We start from the raw sequence: 19,425 nt of genomic DNA, 5'->3' as shown, positions 1-19,425 counted from the left end.
GAAAGAGAGAAAGAGAGAGAGAGAGAGAGAAAAAAAAAGAAAAGGAGACGAACGAAGTCGTAGGTGGTAAGTGCTCGATTAGAGGAGCATCCGATCGAGCCTATTAATCTTCGATCTGTCTAATACTATGGTATGAATTATGCATCGCGAGGGTAGACGCATTGATTTCTCCTCTAGACAGGGAAATATTATTCGAATAATTCAAAGTAATGAGTCGAGGTGGAAGGGGAAAGGGTTTCCGACCATTTTCAAACTATACGTGCAAACCTTGTCGTGATCCCGGTAAGATTTTCTATCGGTGGTGGTAATGGTGATAGTAGTGGTAAAGTTATAAGGTCAGGAACCGAGAATATCGTTCAATTTCGTTTTTATCCCTTTTAACCGAAATCGTTTGTGAAAGGTAAAAAAAAAGAGAGAGAGAGATAGACAGAGAGAGAGAGAGAGAGAGAGAGAAGAAAGAAAGAGAGAAAGAGAGAGGGAAGGAGGGAGGGAGAACGGAGAAAACGAGACGATTAACGTCACTAAAAATTTGCATTCCTTCTCTGTAAGAGAAAATAAGTTGGCCGGCCATTCTCTGCCCACTCTCTTCGTCGCCATTTCGCTAAACACGTTCTCTAATCCCTTCAAGAGGGATAACGGAAATTAGAGTAAGAGAACTCGAGCGAAAACTTTGTGACTACGTCTTACGCGAACACGGAAATACGTGGCGATCCTTTTAAAAGGGTACACTGAAAGGGAAACTTTTCTGCGAACGCAAATTCGTGCCTAGAAATTTTCTTTTTTCTCCTCTCCCACCCCTCTCTCTCTCTCTCTCTCTCTCTCTCTCTCTTTTTCTCGCTTTTGTATTCTCTTTATTTTTAAATCACAATACTTGCCGCATTCACCCAATTTCATTGGATTATCTTTACAAAATTCAATGTCCTTTTCAAAATTATTCGTTTCCCATATATTACGAGATAAGAGCCAAATGTTTCTTATATCTGTTCGTTCAATTTCCACCCCTCTATTTTTCATTTTTCCTTTCTTTCTTTTTCTCTCTCTTTTTGCCTACTTACTTTTCGATTCGTTTCGACTCACAATAAAGTTCACGTGTTATATTTCGTTAAGCGACAAGAAACATTCAGATTGGATAAATTTTCTTTGGGATCGTTACTCAATACCGATGTCCTCTCGAATATGCGACCGACTTCATTGTAAAACGTCTGAGCGTCGTATAATAGGAAGAAAGAGATGAAGAATATAGATTGCGAGAGAAACACAGAAAAAGAGAGAAAGAAAGAGAGGGAGAGAGAGAGAGAGAGACAAAGGAAGAGAATATCTGAGAGGGTGGAATAAATCGAAGATGGAAGAGACATCGCGTATCGAGGTTCTACGATAAATCGAGAAACCTATAGGGCATAGGGGATTTCCAAGAGATTAACGGAGAAGTTTGTACCGTGGTTGGCGCGTATAACAGTATGCGAAGGAAGACACTTTTCTCTAATTCGATGGGAAGTTCCTCGCGGAGCTCGACTTCCGGCACAGTTCGTCGGATCTTGGTCAGCCGACTCACGATCTATTTTCGAACTTTCGTGAAAGTTAGACGACTACGACGAGGACAACGAGGACGATTATTCTGCCTTGATTTTCGTAGTTTGCACCAAGTCCTCATTCGTCTCCTTCCCTCTTTCTCTCTCTCTCTCTCTCTCTCTCTCTCTCTCTGGCTCTCTCTTTCTCTCTCTTCCCGTCTCTCTAGTTTTCTCACTTCTTTCACGTCACGTGAAAGAGTTAGCTTTATATCGTCTACCGTTCTCAACCTTATTGCTATTCTCCCAAGTTGATCATCCATAATTCGATTAAATCGTTAGGAAAGTTTTCCAAGTAATTCAACGTTTCTAGCGAAGAAATAGTTGTACCGTTAACGACGACTAGCGTCGTCTCGACTCACAGAGAGAGAGAGAGAGAGAGAGAGAGAGAGAGAGAGAGAGAGAGAGAGAGAGAGAGAGAGTGAGAGAAAAAGAAAAGGGGATGACGTCGAACGATCAGGCCAGAGATATTTTTATGCTAAACCGAATGCTTTTTTCGTAGGGTCAACTCGAAGAAGTTCGTGATATCGATTATAACTTACAAACGTGACCTATGTTATTTTAAAACTTCGAAGGAGAACGAATTAATTTTTTATTTTAAAACGTCAACGAAATAGGACGAAAATACTCAGAAGATTTAGTAAGAAAGAAAACGAAAAAGAAAAGAACGATCAATTCGTTCAAAGGAGCAAATATTTTAGATCCATAAAGATTTTTATACGATAATAACTCTTTTCATTATTTTCCTTCTATTTTGTTTTTTTCTTTTTTTTTTTTTTTTTTTTTATATATAAAATAGACATGGAGATTGACAAAAAGGACAATATATGAAAAGAAATTTTATAAAATATACTTTATTATACAAACTAGCAAGCTTTATCGATACGATTTATAACGTTTAAAACGTTCGTCAGCATGATTTCTCATACTGTTTGCTTAGAAGCGAGCAAGTTTGATCTCATGGGACTCATATCACGGAAGTTTCTTCTTCGTTCGATCTTACATTTATAGGTAAGTACGCAAAGATATATATGTATGTGTATGTGTATACACATACATACAAATATATACACACAACTATAAGATATACTCTTTCGACTAAACGACGGCGACGAGCATAGATTCTCTGGCTTTTCTACTTACTACCTCAAAGAGAGGAAACGCTACGAAAGCGAATCCGATTTTTCTTCAACAGAGATTTCGTATCTACTTGGTGGAATCTTATCGTATGTGTCGGAAAGATTTCGCCCACATTCCCTGTTGTTTCGAGTATCTTCTTCTTTTTCTTCTTTGTATTTGTGTCTTCTATTTATTTTTTTCCCTCTCTCACTCTCTCTCTCTCTCTCTTTCTCTTTCTCTTTCTCTCTCCTTCTTTCTTAGCGACAGCAATAAAGAATAAATCTATGGTATATCTGAGGGCTCTTCACAAAATCGAAATAAAACGTACGCATATATGTGCGTGAGTATGTATATGTCTCTTTCTCTCTCTCTCTCTCTCTTTCTCTCTATGCGTGTGTAAGTGTATGTGTATGTGTATACGTTACGTACAATACGCCTTTTGATTTTTCTATTCTCTTCGACTTTCAGCATTATTCCCTTTCACGACATTATTTTTCCGTGCAGACCGATAGAAATTTTACTTTACTTTGATATTAACGTTGATATTTCGAACATGGTAGATGTCCTTAAGTTACTCCGCTACCCCCTTCCCCCGCCCTCCGCAGCGTACAACTTCATTCTTGTCGATATTTCTCGATCCAGTCCAACAATCGGTATTTCTCAAAATGTCGTATCGAAAAACGAGACGAACGAGATATTTCATTTAAGGTAGAAGCTCGATCAACGTTTCCTGCGATGGACGTAGAAAAAAGAAAATAAAAAGATAGAGAGTGAGAGAGGGAAGGAGGGTGGGGGAAGAGTGGTGGAAGAGGGAGAGAGAAATATACTCAATCTGTCTCTTTCTTTGTAAAGCTATTATACGAAACGTTCGTTTAAACGAGAACCTTCGCTTTCACGAAGTCGCAGTCCGGCAAATTTGCAAAATCCAAAGGCGTTCTTGCCGACGTCGCTGGAATCGTGATCGTGGCGATCCGCCCTGCTTACGTTGAACTTTTATCAAGAAGAATGGAAAAAGGGTCGAACTTTTTTCAGGAAATCGGCTGAGAGTAGAAAAGAAAAAAAATGGTTTAGATGGTTGGGTGTTGGAAGGAGGGAGGGAGGAAGGGAGGATAAGTAAGTAAGTACGCGATGCCTCGGGCGTACCTTAATTCTCTCCTTTATTTCATCGAATTTTCTTCTACCAACCCCTCTCTCCCCCTCACCACCCCCCACCCCGCCCCATCCCGCCTCTCACTCTATCCTCGTCGTTCGACTTTGAGTAATAATTTAATGACGTGAGAGAAAATTTTAATATCTCAAATTGGAATACTGAAAGTTCAAACGGAAATCTGAAATGTTCAATGCATTAATCTTTTTAATAGATACTTCCTGTTTCTTTTGTTTTCATTTTTATTTAAAGAGTCGTACATTTCTCTTTTTTTTTTTTTTTTATTTTCTTATTCTTCCTTTCTTTCTCTCTCTTTCTCTCTCTCTCTCTCTCTCTCTCTCTCTCTCTCTCTCTCTCTAAAATCTAACGATAGTAGTATCGAAAAGTTTCACGAGAAGAACTCGTTAGAAAGCGAGATAGGTATAGGAATCGAGACGGATAAAGTAGATGGTGGGTGAAATCCCTCTGAGAGTGGGATGAAAGAGAAGAAAGGTGGAAACTGAAAGCACGATACCGAATCTAGGGGTTGACGTGGTGTTGAGCGAAGCATGTAAACAATACTGAAACAAGACTGGATAGAGAGAAGGAAGTAGTCTCGAAAAAGGAGAATTACGGGACAAACAGGAAGAGGAATGAGGAAGATAGGTTGTAGAAGGTGAAGGTACCATAAAACCGAGAAGGGGGAATGGAGTTTCGGATCTGCCAGGTGGATAGATATCTTTGTAAATAATAAATGAAGTGGATGGTTAAATTCTGATAGACGAAACACTAGGGGTACGAGTTAATGCGAAAGTTCAGATAACGAAAGTAAAAATAAAAAAGAAGAATAAATGAGAGAGAGAGAGAGAGAGAGACACGAAGGATAGACCGCATGTCTATTTTCTAAATGTTTGCAAAAAAATACTTTGAGCTTTGTCCTCGTGAAATAGAGAAGGGTAAATGGTAAAGGGTAGAGAAAACGATGAAGTAGAGATGGTCGGTCGAACGTCCAACAGAAGGGTTCCACTATCCTCAAGGCAAAGAGGGGAAAGAGATGTGGTATTCATCCGCAAATCATTTGCATAATTGATTAAAGACTGGTACTAGAAGGTGTGTTCTGTGTTCCTGTCCGTACTACCGAACATCATATATAAGCCATTAAGAAGCATACTGTGGGGAGCCGAGATTAAGCTCGTATCACATCGTAACTTCTACCTTTACCCCTCTATTTTCTCTCTCTCTCTCTCTCTCTCTCTCTCTCTCTCCATCTCTCCATCTGAACTAAATCTTCCTAGCAAAACAAGATTTGTCCCGAAGCGAATCCGAATTGTCAAGAACGTCAATGTTTCGTACTTCACGAGATCGTTTCTTTTGTCGTAGATACTTAGATACGTAATTCTTCGTATACGCGAACTCTCGTATTTTCTTGCGATAGCTCCGTTTACTTTGAATTTTCTATTTACCGGAATGAAAGTTATATTCTCGTAGAAATATGAGAAGTAAAAAGAAAAGGAAGGAAAGAGACGAGATTTCTTTTTTCTTTTCTTTTCTTTTCTTTTCTTTTCTTTTCTTTTCTTTCTTTCTTTCTTTCTTTCTTTCTCCTCCTTCTTTTTTCTTTCTTCTTTCTTCTCGAACAAATTGCAATTTATCTTCTTTGATGTTTGCAATTCGAAATATTTAACAATTGGTTGAAAAGATCTACGAAAAAGAATCGTTGTAATTGATATATTGCAAAATTGTATTATTTCTTTTTTTTTTCTTCTTCTTCTAACGCACGTAAAGTTACGCAATCGTCAGTTTGATAACATCACTTTTGAAAATCCTTTGCGGAAGCTGCAATATTAACATTAGTACTTAGGTAGTCGTTAGCGGGGGAGAATGTGAAGGAGCTCTAAGTAGGAAGCATGTCCGCGGGCTACTGGATTGTAGTTGAGAGGAGAGAAACGAGGATTTCCGTTTCGTATGAAGTTGGCTAAACTTACTGATTTTCCCATCTACCACCCTCCTACTCTTCAGATTATGCAGTCAACGTGAGAAACGTACGGCTCTCTTTCTCTCTCTTTCTCTCTCTCTCTCTCTCTCTCTCTCTCTCTCTCTCTCTCTCTCTCTCTCTGTCTGTCTGTCTGTCTGTATCTGTCTCTGTCTCTTTCTCTCTCTCTCTCTCTCTCTCTTTCTGTCTCTCTGTCCCTTTCTCTCCCTTTCTGTCTCTCTCTCATACCACGTTTCTTCCTTCCCGCAGGAATTTCGCGAACAATGCAATCGCCAAATTGTCAGATTTAATTGCCGATTTGATCCTAAAACGAGAATTACGCTTTGTGCGAGACTACGTATTCTCTCATTCTTGTTTTACTCGCCGACTCGACCGTACGTATCTATCTTTATATAATCGCGCGGATATAATTTACGACATCGTTATCCTTTCGTTTCACAGTGGAAATCCTTTCTAGAGAATTGCGTTTAATAACCGAGTTGGCGTTCCATCGATTTAAGCACGATTAAATCCTTGACGAGTTCTCTAATCTTTCATGCTGCCATTCAGATTATAAAAGGATTTTTCCATCATATTTAAAAATATTACAGATAGATAGTTTAATCTGTTTTAAAGTAAACTCGAAGGTTTAAAAAAGAAAGAAAAAAGAAAAGAAAAGAAAAAGAAAAAGAAAAAGAGAGAAAAACGAATTTATAAGAAAACATTGTAGACTTGGTAGTTTGATCGGAACACTTGAAAATATATCGTATCATTCAAATATTAACTTTCATCGTTCCATAAACTTCGTTCCATAAACTTCATTCCATAAACTTCGTTCTATAAGCCAAAATAATTGAAATATCCTCAAAAGGTTCTTCAGAATGTCAGATTACAGATAGTAATATATATATATATATATATATATATATATATATATATATATACATACACATATATAGATTTGTTTTCCAGCAATTGGTGTTGCTCTTGTTGTTTCGGATAGTTCTACTGCAATAGGGAAGAGGCTGTCAGGTTGCATACGTGTACATATCATTTGCGTGTCACGAAACGAGAACATCCAACAGGAACATTCAACTCTCGTACGATGCGCTTGTGGTTTCCTTCCGTATTTAGGTGTCCTTTTCTAGTGGTTTGCTGTCTCCTTCCACTCTACTTCCTTCCTACGAATTCCTTCGACGTTCTCGAAAAATGTTTCACTCTCGATTTGTTACGTGAGTGAAAATTCCAAGAAACAAGAGAGAGAAGAAGAGAGAGAGAAAATATAGAATATTTTAGTTGTTATACAAATATTCTACGAATTCATTATAATCTTCAAATGATCTTTGAATAGATACACATACACACACAAGAACAATATAAGAGGACTTAACTGTGGAATGCAACTTCTATCGAATGTTTCGCAAGTATGAATCTTGAGTGAAAAGTTCACAATTTCCAAGATTCAATGTACTACGTTCTATATGTCTAGGACATAATGGGTCTTAAAACCTCGAGGATTAATTCGCCAAGTTCATCGACAAGAACGAACAAACTGGGGTGCCATCATTAGATTTTAACGCACGTTTCATCTGTCTGCTTTCTCTCTCTTTCTCTCTCTGCCTCTCTCTCTCTCTCTCTGTTTCACACACGTATATACGTTCTCTATTTTTCATAAATTTCTCTTAATAATATAACGTGTATATTTTCATATAAAAATATGAAATATTCTCTCATTTATATTTATAAAATCGAAAAAAGAAAATCATGACGAGAGAAGAAAAGAAAATCTAAAAGATAACTAAGAAATAAGAGGAAAGTGTATAAATTTCAAAGAAAAGGCTATCAAATTAACAGGGCAGAAGGGTTGAAGTAATTTTCAACGGCATAGCAATTTGATGAATTTGAGGAGGACGAGTCGGTGCACGTTCTCGCGCGAATGCACACGTAGAATAATTTCAACGTCACTCACGTGATATGCATGTTCGTGGATATTCACACAAACATATTCCTTCTCTCTCTCTCTCTCTCTCTCTCTCTCTCTCCCTATCTATCTATCTCTCTGTATATATATATATATATATATATATATATATATATATACATATCGATTCGATGGAATGTAGCGGTCGAACGATGGATGACCCATCGATTTCATACATAATTTAAGAAGCACGAAACGTATCGTAAACGTTTCGTTCGATGGGAGATAAACGTTACTGTGATGAAACATCAATGTGGCATCGATGTATTGGTCTCGAAAATTATCCTATGACTTTCGTCTTTACCAGTAGCTCGCGTTAGTTTCATCTCTCGCTATTGCAAAAGAAAGAGTCAAGGTAGTATATCGATTTTCGACCAATCTCATGAATATACACTTACGAGCTCGACCTTACACATTTACTTCCTCTTCTTTCTCTTTTAGTTTTCTCTCTCTTTCTCTCTCTTTACCTCTCTCACTCTCTCTCTCTCTCTCTCTCTCTCTATCTCTCTCTCTATCTATCTTTATCTCTATCCCTATCTCTCTATCTATCTCTACTTTCTGGTTGTTACGTCGGTGTATCTATTTCTGTGGGTGTGCGTGTACATCGACGATACGTGCCAGGAAATATGCATGGGCGCGACCGATACCGCGATGCATGCAAGATGCAGTACGATAAAAAGTACATTTTCAGCCTCCCAAAGGACCACCATCCCAGACAACGAGTCTGAGTGAACGAGCATGCTCTTCCGTTAGGCCGACGCGAATTATCCTCGTACGTGGTTTCTCTCTCATCCTCCTTTTCTTTCTTTTCTATATTTTTTTCCTGTGTGTATTAACAAAATGCGATCATTAATGATTTTTACGTTTCGATTGCGTTATCATTCGCGCTTTTTGAATTAACATTTAAAATTTCGCGGTAAATAATTGGAAACTTTTCATACTAATGTTGAAACAGGAACACCAACAGAATCCCGTGATTTTTCACGAAAAAGAAAATTATATAAATGGGAATGTGTAATTAGTGAAAAAAAAATAAAACAAAAAAAAAAAAAAAGAGAAAAAAGAAAAAGAGAAAACGTGTTTCTCTTTGATCTCCATTAATGGAAAAATTATCGGTGTGATTCTATCAGGAGGGGGAGAGGGGGGGGTGGAAAGAGAGAATGAAAAAAGAGAAAAGAAAGAAAAAATTCCGGTCGAGAAAACGAATAAAATCGCGTAGGGTTGATTCTCGAAACGAGAACTCATCGCATCGTTTCACGTCGCATTGGAGAGCTCTTTTAGAAATTAGCAAATAGAATGAGATAGAGTAGGAGAGAGAGAGAAAGACAGAGAGAGAGAGAGAGAGAGAGAGAGAAAGGGAAAGAGAGAAATACTCAGGGAGCCTTCGTTACCTTCGTCAATAACTATTTGCCCACTTGTTGGCAAGCTCTTTGAGAGATTGGCACATCTATAAATTAACTGCTCGACGCGTTGGGCCAATTAATCGACGTGGGGTCGCGATCGTGCGCAGATATCGTACGCGTTATGCTGTAAATCAAGTGGCACTATTCCTAATAGCGTCGACATTTCTCTATCACTCTCTCCCTCTCTCCCTCTCTCTCTCTCTCTCTCTTTCTACCTCTATCTATCTCTGTCTCTCCCTTTGGTCTTCTATATCTCTTGTTTTTGCTTTACACCAAGAAGAAGCGACACGTCGATACGACTGGATATCAAAACGACGATGATAACGGCGACGATAACGGCGACGGACGACTGCATTTATTGGCGATATCGTTGAAAGTGGAACATTTCTACTTGGAACTTATTCGCCTTAGGCCATCCACGTGTCTACCTATCGAAAAGGATCGATAAAACGTATCATCGAGTCTCAAATCGTATCTTCCGATCCCACATTTGACGCAAGTTCACGTTCGTCCTTCCTTCTTTTTCTTCTTCTTATTTTTCTTTTGTTGCCGAAGAAAGGATACGCAAAGATTTTTTCTCCTTTTCTATTCCTCACTCTATTCCATTCCTCGTGTCTCTTCGACGGAATATCTTTACACCTTATACTATGTATATATGTAAATTAATATTTATCTATATACTTTTTACCATCTTCTTTTCTTTCTTTCTTTCTTTCTTTTTTTTTATCTTTCTTTCTATCCTGCGATAACTCTAAAAAAAAAAAAAAAAAAAAAAATCATCGTAATAAAAATGACGAACGCGCGACCGTCGCGGCGACAGTCCCTTTTGCAAGGAACTCTCTTCTTTCACGACATAAAGAATATAAAACTCTTAGATCGAGTCGCAAGGGGAATGAAATATCTACTCTCTCGCGTATATCGCCCGTTATATCGCGAAAATATGTTTTACATTGGCGAAGCATTGTATTCTTAGAGTGATACCACCTTCACCTAGGATTCCTGCATCTTCTCTATGTTTCCTTCTCTATGTTTTCTTTCTTTATTTCTTTCGTTTCCTCTGGTAACGAAAGAAACGAGATATAATAAATGGAAAAGATATTGCCCGTTTTTCTTTTTAACCTTAAAGTGCTTAAAGATCATTCCTTTTATTCCCTTATCCCATTAAGAATTCGTTGGAATTGCTATTCTCTATTCTTTATTTCTTTTTTCTTTCTTTTTTCTTCATTTTCTTTCTTTCTTTTTCTTTTCTTTTTTCTTTTTCCTTTTTTTTTTTTTTTCTTTTTTTCGAAATCTCATCGGTGGACATCCAGAATGTTCGTGAAAGGATTTAACTTTCCATCGGTGTACCTTCGAATATACCCTCGGGCTAAAGAACAGGAAGTAGGTACGTATCTTGTAAAAGTCGAAGATAGCTGGTTCAAAGTTACTTTACTTTAATTATTTTTCCTCCTTTTCGAGGGTATGGCTGGGTTAGGTTAAAGGTGGTAAGGGGATAAAAGAGTGACGCTGACAGTCGTGGAAGCGAGAGAGACCTTCTCAGACTCAACTACGATGGAAGATTACAGAGAGTCTCGATAAATATTAACTCCCGTAACTAGGAAAGATCCTCGTTCCTCGGCCTCTTTCGAGAGCACGTTTCTATCTCGCTCTCTTTCTTTCTCCCTCCCTCTCTCTCTCTCTCTCTATCTATCTATGTATATATATATATATATATATATATATTTCTCTCTCTTTCTATCTTGTACGGGGTACCCAGAAACTGTAACAGAAGCAGGCACGTCGCTCGAAGTGGCGAAAGTGCACGGGTGCCAGCAGTCGACGCTAGAAGGGTGGTGATAATGCAGACAGGCTAGGAAGCTCCAAGGGAAAGAGGATTTTCCTTGGTGTCTGACGACTAGTCAAGGTTGCGCGACGAAGTAAAAAGGATGGTCGATGCCATTATTCCGCAAGATGTAAAAGTATGTAATGTATTATTTATTCGATGTTAAGTAGTACGAATCTATTCTTAATTCAGTCCTCGAAGAGAGAACTCGAAAAATAAAGAGAAAGTGAAAAAAATGGTCCGTTTAGAATTCTTTCGAAAGGATACCACCTTCAAAAATTTTACTTTCTATCAAAAACAGTACATGCAGACACCCGCACACACACACACACACACACACACACACACAAGTTTACCCCTTCTCATAAAATCGGAAATACGATCGGTGGTATAATACGGCTGAAGATATAACACGACATTGTCTTGTTCCCTCGACAATAACGAGAACGCAAACGCGTTCCTTTTTCTTTATAGACTGTAAAAAGTCCCAACGAAATCATTGTAAAACACAAAAATTTATCGAGTTCGCCGTTTTTCCCTTGGAAATTTTCAAAGCAAGAATGATTTCGATTCTCGAAGGAACACCGTAGAGTTATGTATCGTAATACGACATACTTATTCCCGAAGTAGCGATATCTTGAAAATATATTTAGATGAAACTCGTAGAAAAGGAGTTCCCTTTCTCCTAGAGTTCTCTTTCGTATGACGTTAAATAGCGATTCTCATTCTGCCATTGTGTTAATCTTTTTTCTTTCTTTTTTCTCTCTCTCTCTCTCTCTCTCTCTCTCTCTCTTTCTCTTTCTTTTCTTTTTTATTTTCTTCTTCTTTTCCACCATTGACCGGTGAAATTTCGCGCAAGACGCGCTAGGCTAAATTGAAACGATGAATTATTCATTTGGCAAGATAAGCACGATTTTAAGGCTGTTCACCACCTTTCGTTCATAGCGTATGCGACTTTAGCGACAGATATGAACAAAATATGAACTACAAGAGCAATAGGGAAACACTGTTTCTCCTATGCACCTATTGTAACGATAGTGTTACAATAGCTAAGCTTGCATAGGTTATACTCCTTTCACACGTAACCTGACAATCAAGTTAGTATGCGACAGAAATTTTTTTATCCAGTAAAAGTAATAGTACGTCTGACAAAAACAAGGAAAAAAAATCAGAAATGTCAGATTATACTTCTATGAAGATAGATTAATTGAAATGGAACAACCAACAGTTCTACCTGAATCCTGTAAATAAGAAATAAATAAGGATTAATAATAATTAATAAGAATAATTAGAATGAATATGTGGATATGATGGCGAGCATGAATAAAATAGAAAGTTTGATATTTTAATGGAAAATCTTAAATAATAATTAATACGAACGTATAAGAATAAATAAAAATAATATAAAGAAATTTGAATTTTCTTATCTTGCATTAATGCGAGTTACATTGATATTATTTTATATTTAACGCGCTTTACAAGCTATATAATTGTTTAAATGTTAATTTTCTTTAATTCGTATACATTATAATCGTTTAAATAATTACAAAATTATCAGAAGTAACAATTGTTTAATTTTAGACGTTTGGAAGGAGAGAATTTTCGAGCTTTAAAATGTGACCTTGTTGAAATAAAGAAGAAGAAGAAAAAAGAAAAAGAATAAAAAAGGAGAAAATAAAACAAGTAAACGATAAAGAAAAATTTCCATGTTCACGAATTTTTTTCGAGATCGTCGATTTTCATGGGAAGAAATTTCATCGGCCATCCTCCTCTTTACGTCTTTACGACGTCGTGGTGGTGCAGCTTCGTAAGCGGGAAAAACGAACTCGCGGAACAAATGCGGCTTTAACCTTAATTTCGATCTTCCAAGCTCGCATTATAACCCGCCGACCTTTGCGAAATTTTCTCGCGGCTCGATGAGAACGTCTTTTCTTTGCGAGGCCCCAGCTCGTCGCGCTTATTCTTTCGATTAACATTAGGCACCCAAACGAGTTCTCATTGTCAGCGCTCTCGATTCAATCCTTCATTTTGTATTTGACAATTTCATCAGTAATCGTCACAAATCGTCAAGTAATACGTCTCCGTAACTCGAGAAGAATTACGTTATACGAATGACGTTCGAATACTGCAAAGAGAAAGAGAGATGGGATTTTTTCGATTTCATTGAAGGCGCGCGCGGTCGTCTCTTAATTTTTTTTTTTCTTTTTTCTTTTTTAGTCCAGGAAATTTCCTTCCCATTTTCTCGTAGTATCAGCACGTGCCAGTCGAGCGGAACAAGCTGCGCAAATAATAATGAGAACGAAAAGGGCCCAGTCTCGCCGGGGCGAGAGATGTAACAACAATGCGCCTTAATCGTTTGCGAAATTTCATTTTGTCTTGCATTTACGTACCTACGCCTGGTAGAAGCGCATAAACCTTAACGATTATGGTTATCGTCGGCGCGGTGTAACAAACGAAATGGCTCGTTACATCACCTTCAGCATGTGAGAAACTGCAGTAAATTTACTACTGAGAGAGAAAGAGAAAGAAAACTAAAGACCCTGAAATAATTTTCATAAATATAATCTATCTACCTACTCTTGTTCTCTTCTACACGTGAAAAGGGAATATTTAATGGAAGGAAAGGAAAAGATAGAAAAGAAAAGAAAAAATTTTTACGAAGAAATTGCATCCACAACGTCGTATAATTTTTCTTCGTGCAAAACGATAGAACGCGTAAAATTAATATGTATTTATATTACCAACTGCCGTGACGCGATACCATTGCGTTCCTGGCAAGTTTCTCGCCTATTTTACATTCATAAGGCTCTTTCTCTTTCCCTCTCTCTCTCTCTCTCTCTCTCTCTCTCTCTCTCTCTCTCTCTCTCTCTCTCTGTTCCTCTTGCGCACGCGCGCATTCCCTCTTCTTATTCTATTCGGCACAACGTTTCCTTGCCCTTTCAAAGTCTTTTCTTATTACGTACAAGGCATACAATTATCGTTTCTAAGGAATTACATTATAACGATCGCTTATCGTGACAATGTATACACGATATTAAACGCTTTACCAACAGTTTATCTGTTAACGTCCTTGATCGATACGACCTTGTCGACGATTGTCGACGTAATAACATACGTATACAAATACTTCTAGGTACTTTTTTTGTTGTTTTATAATTCTCGGAATCAGAGCTCGCGTAACTTCGTAGTATATTAGAACGATCGTGTTTATTGTGATTGACTTATCGATCGTCAGTACGACGATTAGTCATACGAAAGACACGATCCTGGTACGACGCTCGGAGCTCTCTCTTCGCTTCAAGATGGAACTGGAACTAAGAAGCTGGAACTGAAGCTGAAGCTGGAGTTGGAGTTGAAGCTGGAATCGGAACCGTATTTACGCGACTTCGTCACGTACAAGTTGGTAAAGCACGCGCGGCGAAGCAACAATGGAATTATCCATTGCCGAGAGTATTTCACGGCTCTGTCTTTCGAAACTTCGAAACGTAGCAGTGCGTCTTTGCCAGTCCGATTTACAGAAGCTTTCGTAAATGCGATCGCACGTCTGTCTGTCTATCTCTTTGTCTCTCCCACTCTCTCTCTTTCTCTCTCTGTCTCTCTCTCTCTCTCTCTACCTATATATCTATCTCACTTTTTCTTTCTGTATTTCTGAAAAATTATAATGCAATTAATGAACGAAATTTCCTAACAACTGTAATTTCGAGTAAAATATTTTTTTTTCCTCTTCTACTCATTGTATTACTCTATCATAATTCATAACTTTAGAGAATGAAATAACGTAACAAATGGAAAAGGAGAAAATGTGAATGAAATTTCAATATGCGCAGTTAAAGTTTATCTAAATTCTTTTGTTTAACTCTCTCTCTCTCTCTCTCTCTCTCTCTCTCTCTATACATATATATATATACACACATAAATGGAAGTGTATCCAAGCGTTAGAATTGTATATACTACGTACGTTTATTTTCTGCGAACGTAGTGACAAAATGCGAACTAACAAACAACATTCGCGAAAACATTCTCTCAATTCTATAGATAATATATATACATAGATACGCATAGGTATATATAAATATATATATATATATATATATATATATATATATATATTCGTAAATTTGGTCGATACTTTCTAACATCGTACATTTCTACAACGACATATTACAATCTACCTTTCTTTGTAACTACGAGACGAAAAGTCAAGGATGTAACAAAGAAGAAAAAGACGAGAAGAAGTTTCAAGTGCATTTAAATGTGAGTTTAAGAGTATTATCATAAGATTACGGAAAAGTAGATACGATAAAGGTGACAGTGACAGCATTGAGCTGGGACACATGGCAGGGACGACGGGAAAGGAACAGAGGATTGGTTAGGACGCATACATAGTCGAGGGAGAGATCGGTAACAATAAGGATGAACGTTGAAATGGAAGTTGGCGAGGCGGTAATAAGGTCGCAAGTTTTATACGGAATCAGTAGTCGAGAAGGAAAGAGAGTTTAGGGGTTCGAAGTTGAGGATTGAGGATTAGATGGTAAGAAGGGACGAGGAGGGTTTTCATAGAGGGATGAGGGTTAAACAGAGAGGGGGTAGTCGGAGAAGAAAGAAGGGTAGGAGGTATAAGAAAAAGCGGTCGCGTGCACTCGCACCTGATTCGAGTCTGCGAGTCGAAAATAAGTGCGCTTGCGCCCAGGTAAGCCGGCGGGCGCATGGACGCGAGAAACGGCGCGTCCTCGAGCTGCTTTCGTAGTCGGCATCGGCCATCCGCGACGCGAGCTTTCGCTCGGACTACAAAGGCTTCTCTCTTCGATCCTTTTTTACGTCGCGAACGTGCAATTCTTCACGCGAATTTTACGATAAAGGATAATTATCAAATTCGTTTAAGTATGTAATTTAAAAGAGCGTGAAAGAGAGAGAGAGAGAGAGAGAGAGAGAGAGAGAGAGAAAAGAAAATTAAAAGAAATAGAATCGCTCGGTAATTTTACACGGTAATGTAATATAAAGTGCATCGAGTTTTTCTATGAAAAAGTATATTTATATATTCGTATATATTTAATTTTAGTTTATATGTTGTTTAATAAAAATATGGATATGTATTCGTGAAGTGACAATTTTTGGAGCAATCAAAAGGAATACAGTGAAATTCATCGAATTCGAAGAAGAAGTCGATGGGTCGAGGATCATACTGTACGATTAATCGTTCACCTTCGAGAACGATTTTGGAAAATGTGCATTTTATCGTCGTACGCTTTGATAAAGTGAAAATTCGCGGAAGGAAATTGACGCGTATAGAAACAGTGAGAGATATCAAGGATAATAGAGAAATAGAGGAGATGTACGTAGCCGCGAGTGAACGGCGACTCTGTTGGTGGCTCTAAATTTCGCGCTACGCGAACGCTTCGGTGAATTCGTTGGGTGGAAACGACGAACCTTCCGCGATTCGCACGCTCGTTCGTTCGGGATGTGCTCGTCGAGACGGAAGAATTTCGATGCACCGCTTGGAATCGCGGGAAGTCGCTCTTAACTTCGATCGGAGATCATCGGAGGTACGATTGAAAATCGTTCGACGTTCCTCTTGCATATTCGGCTTATACATGCCGAATATGATTAACTCTTGTTAATTGTTTTATTATTGGACAATAATGTATAATAAAGGAAAAAAGATATAGAGAAATAGATGGATATATATATATATAAATAAATTGTTTATCAATTTCGAATTGTTCAAGAAAGTATACAAACGTTATGAGCTAATTAAATGGTGTGTAATATTGGAAAACGAATAAACGAAAGGAGAAAGAGAGAGAGAGAGAGAGAGAGAGAGAGAGGGAGAGAAAACGCAAATACAAATCTTTCGTAACCTAGGTCAAATGTCTCGCGTTAGAAATGTATTCTCATTTCATTAGTCTATTCGGACACATCGACGGATTTACATCCCTTTCGGGAACGCGGAAAAGCTCTACTCGACGGAATGAAGGATCGCGTTCCAGATAAACCTTGCGGTAGTAAGCTTTCACCTTCTATTCTAGACCGTACAGTGGGATTGAGAGTAAAGCCAGTTAGTCGTGCACGGTTGCGATAGAATCATCGATTGGATGATAATAAACGAAACGAGCGACAAAAGGATGAAAATAACGTCGTAATCCTATGTCGATAAATCGCACTTGATCTCTCGAAACTAATTATGAAAGTCGAATCGACTGGATAATATTACAATCGAAAAATTTGATTCGATCGAATCGTAACAGAAAGATAATTATTTCTAATCGTAAAAGACGGACGAATTAATTATCAATTTATTAATTTTATGCAAAAGAGGGGATCAGTCATCGTGATTGACTCAAAGTTTGATTTACGATCATAGATTAATTCTAAGAACGTAAACAGGACTCGATCGACGAGAGAATATGGAAAATCTCGTTTATTACCGATTCAAATTTATTCCATTCAGAAAACATTAGGATTTGCGGGGAAGTAATGTTATCTACCGATAAACAAACACTCCCTACTTGAATACCCTTGAAAGTTGTTGCCCTTAAAATCGACGTTTTCGTAGACGAACTCCAATACGATCGTAAAATATTCATGATGGTAGTTGGTTCGTTCGATTAGAAATTACCATCGTTTCGAAAAAGAATATCGTCGAATTTTATGAAGCATCGGGTTTCGTGGCTGGGAACATCGTCGATCATAATTTTACATTCGATTTGTAAATATCGAAGAAAGGGATCCATAGATCGTCGACGTTTCTTGTAGGTAACATGAGAGATATGTATGTGAGCTTTTCGAAATAAAATCTTTTTACGTTTCTCGGAGGATTTAGGAATAAGGATATTTAATGTTAAGCGAACGTCAACGATCGATCTTTAGTTTCGTTTTTATCGTTCGTCGAAAAGCCGCTCGAGTGAGAGAAGAAGCTACGTCACACATCGAGAGAAATTGGAGAGCGTCTTGGGACGTGTCTTGGCAAGATACGAGCAGAGAAAACGAATTTTTCGACTATACGATCGATCGATCCTATGTATACATATATATATATATACATATATATATATATATGTACATACATGTTTGCGTACGGTCGCTCCAAAGAAAGTAAATAAATCAGGAAATAAATAAATGAACGAGCGTACAGTCCACCCTTCTCTCGAACGGAACCGAAAAGGGAATTGGTCTCGGTCGAAGCGATTTCCGCTCACGCGACTCGAACTCATGACCTCGCGAACGCACCTCTTTCTCTCTCTCTCTCTCTCTCTCTCTATATATATATATATATATCTTCTTATACGTGTGATTGTGCATCGCTATTGAAAATATGGAAAACTCATGCGAGCAACGAGAACACCTTTGAAGGATACAAAATGGGAGAAATAAGTAATTCGAACCATTGACTACATCTGAAATCTCGGACATTCGACGCACCGTGTTCATTAAAAAGATCAAAGAAAAAAAAAAATATATATATATATAGAGAGAGAGAGAGAGAGAGAAAGAGTGAAAGACAGAGAACGATAAAGAGATAAAAAGAGAGAGAAAGAGATAGATGGATGAGAAAGCTTTGAAAATTTTCAAACGCGTTTCAAAGGCACGTCGAGAAAAATTACGAAATCTTTCTACTTTCTTTTTTGGATTTACATGATAACGTAACGCATCATGGACGTCATACAAAGTTCTCTCGAAATATCGAGGGAATTTTCAATGCACGAACAAACGATAGAGGGTGGATGGTTAGAAGAAATACAAGCGATAAAACGAAACGTGTATCTTTTATCTTTTATCGTATTACGACATCTCTCTCTCTCTCTCTCTCTCTCTCTCTCTCTCTCTCTCTCATTCTCTTTTCCTCCATTTCTTTCGTAAAGCAAACTTCTTCCCGTTTCGTTCTTCCGCGAGCATCTCATACATACATATTTCCAAGTTTGGACACAAAAAGGCAAGCTATCGATCAGTTTTCGAAAGGCGACAGATGATTCGTATACGTGTGCATATGTACGTTTTATAGATGATACAACATACACACACACATACACGTACTGGTCTGTACGTACATATATATATATATATACATAAATCTGATATTTTTACGGACCGAAAAAGTTCACATGGTTACTGGCACAGAACATACACACACACACACACATAAATATATATATATATACAAACACACATACACGCATATGCAGATACGTAGAACGTTTGCAAACGGAAGAATCTCAGTGAGCGAGATCGCAACAAGTTGCATTTAAAATCTGTAGGAACTGGCTCTCGACATCGTACTTGTGACTTTCTATAACCTTTTTCTTTCTTTCTTCGAAAACAATTTTTTTTTTTGACGAGAGAAAAAGAAATGAAAAAATAAAAAAAATAACTCTTTGCCGAATCAAACGTTCATATTCAATCTGATTCGTTCTATTCACTCTGAAATAAAACGCACACGACGCGA

The 19,425-nt window shown here is 37.8% G+C and overlaps 1 protein-coding gene across 5 annotated transcripts in view; it reads left to right on the top strand.

The window, feature by feature from the left end:
• LOC118441289 (uncharacterized) overlaps positions 1–19,425 on the top strand; it is a 176,949-nt gene that overhangs the window by 97,337 nt on the left and 60,187 nt on the right. Inside the window, exon 1 of one of the 5 annotated variants that reach the window (XM_035865470.2) lies at positions 14,247–14,384. The exons of 2 other annotated variants lie outside the window; for them this stretch is intronic. The gene's annotated coding sequence lies outside the window, so the exon portion shown is untranslated. Of the gene's footprint in view, positions 1–14,246; positions 14,389–15,742; positions 16,529–19,425 lie in introns of those variants that run through there. 2 more of the 5 variants (XM_035865471.2, XM_035865469.2) reach the window with 2 other exon arrangements.

This window comes from Vespa mandarinia, chromosome 11, assembly GCF_050613455.1.
Source record: "Vespa mandarinia isolate Hongniang chromosome 11, ASM5061345v1, whole genome shotgun sequence".
Taxonomy (NCBI): domain Eukaryota; kingdom Metazoa; phylum Arthropoda; class Insecta; order Hymenoptera; family Vespidae; genus Vespa; species Vespa mandarinia.
Note: the sequence above shows the minus strand (reverse complement) of the source record. Positions and strands in the feature narration are given on the sequence as shown.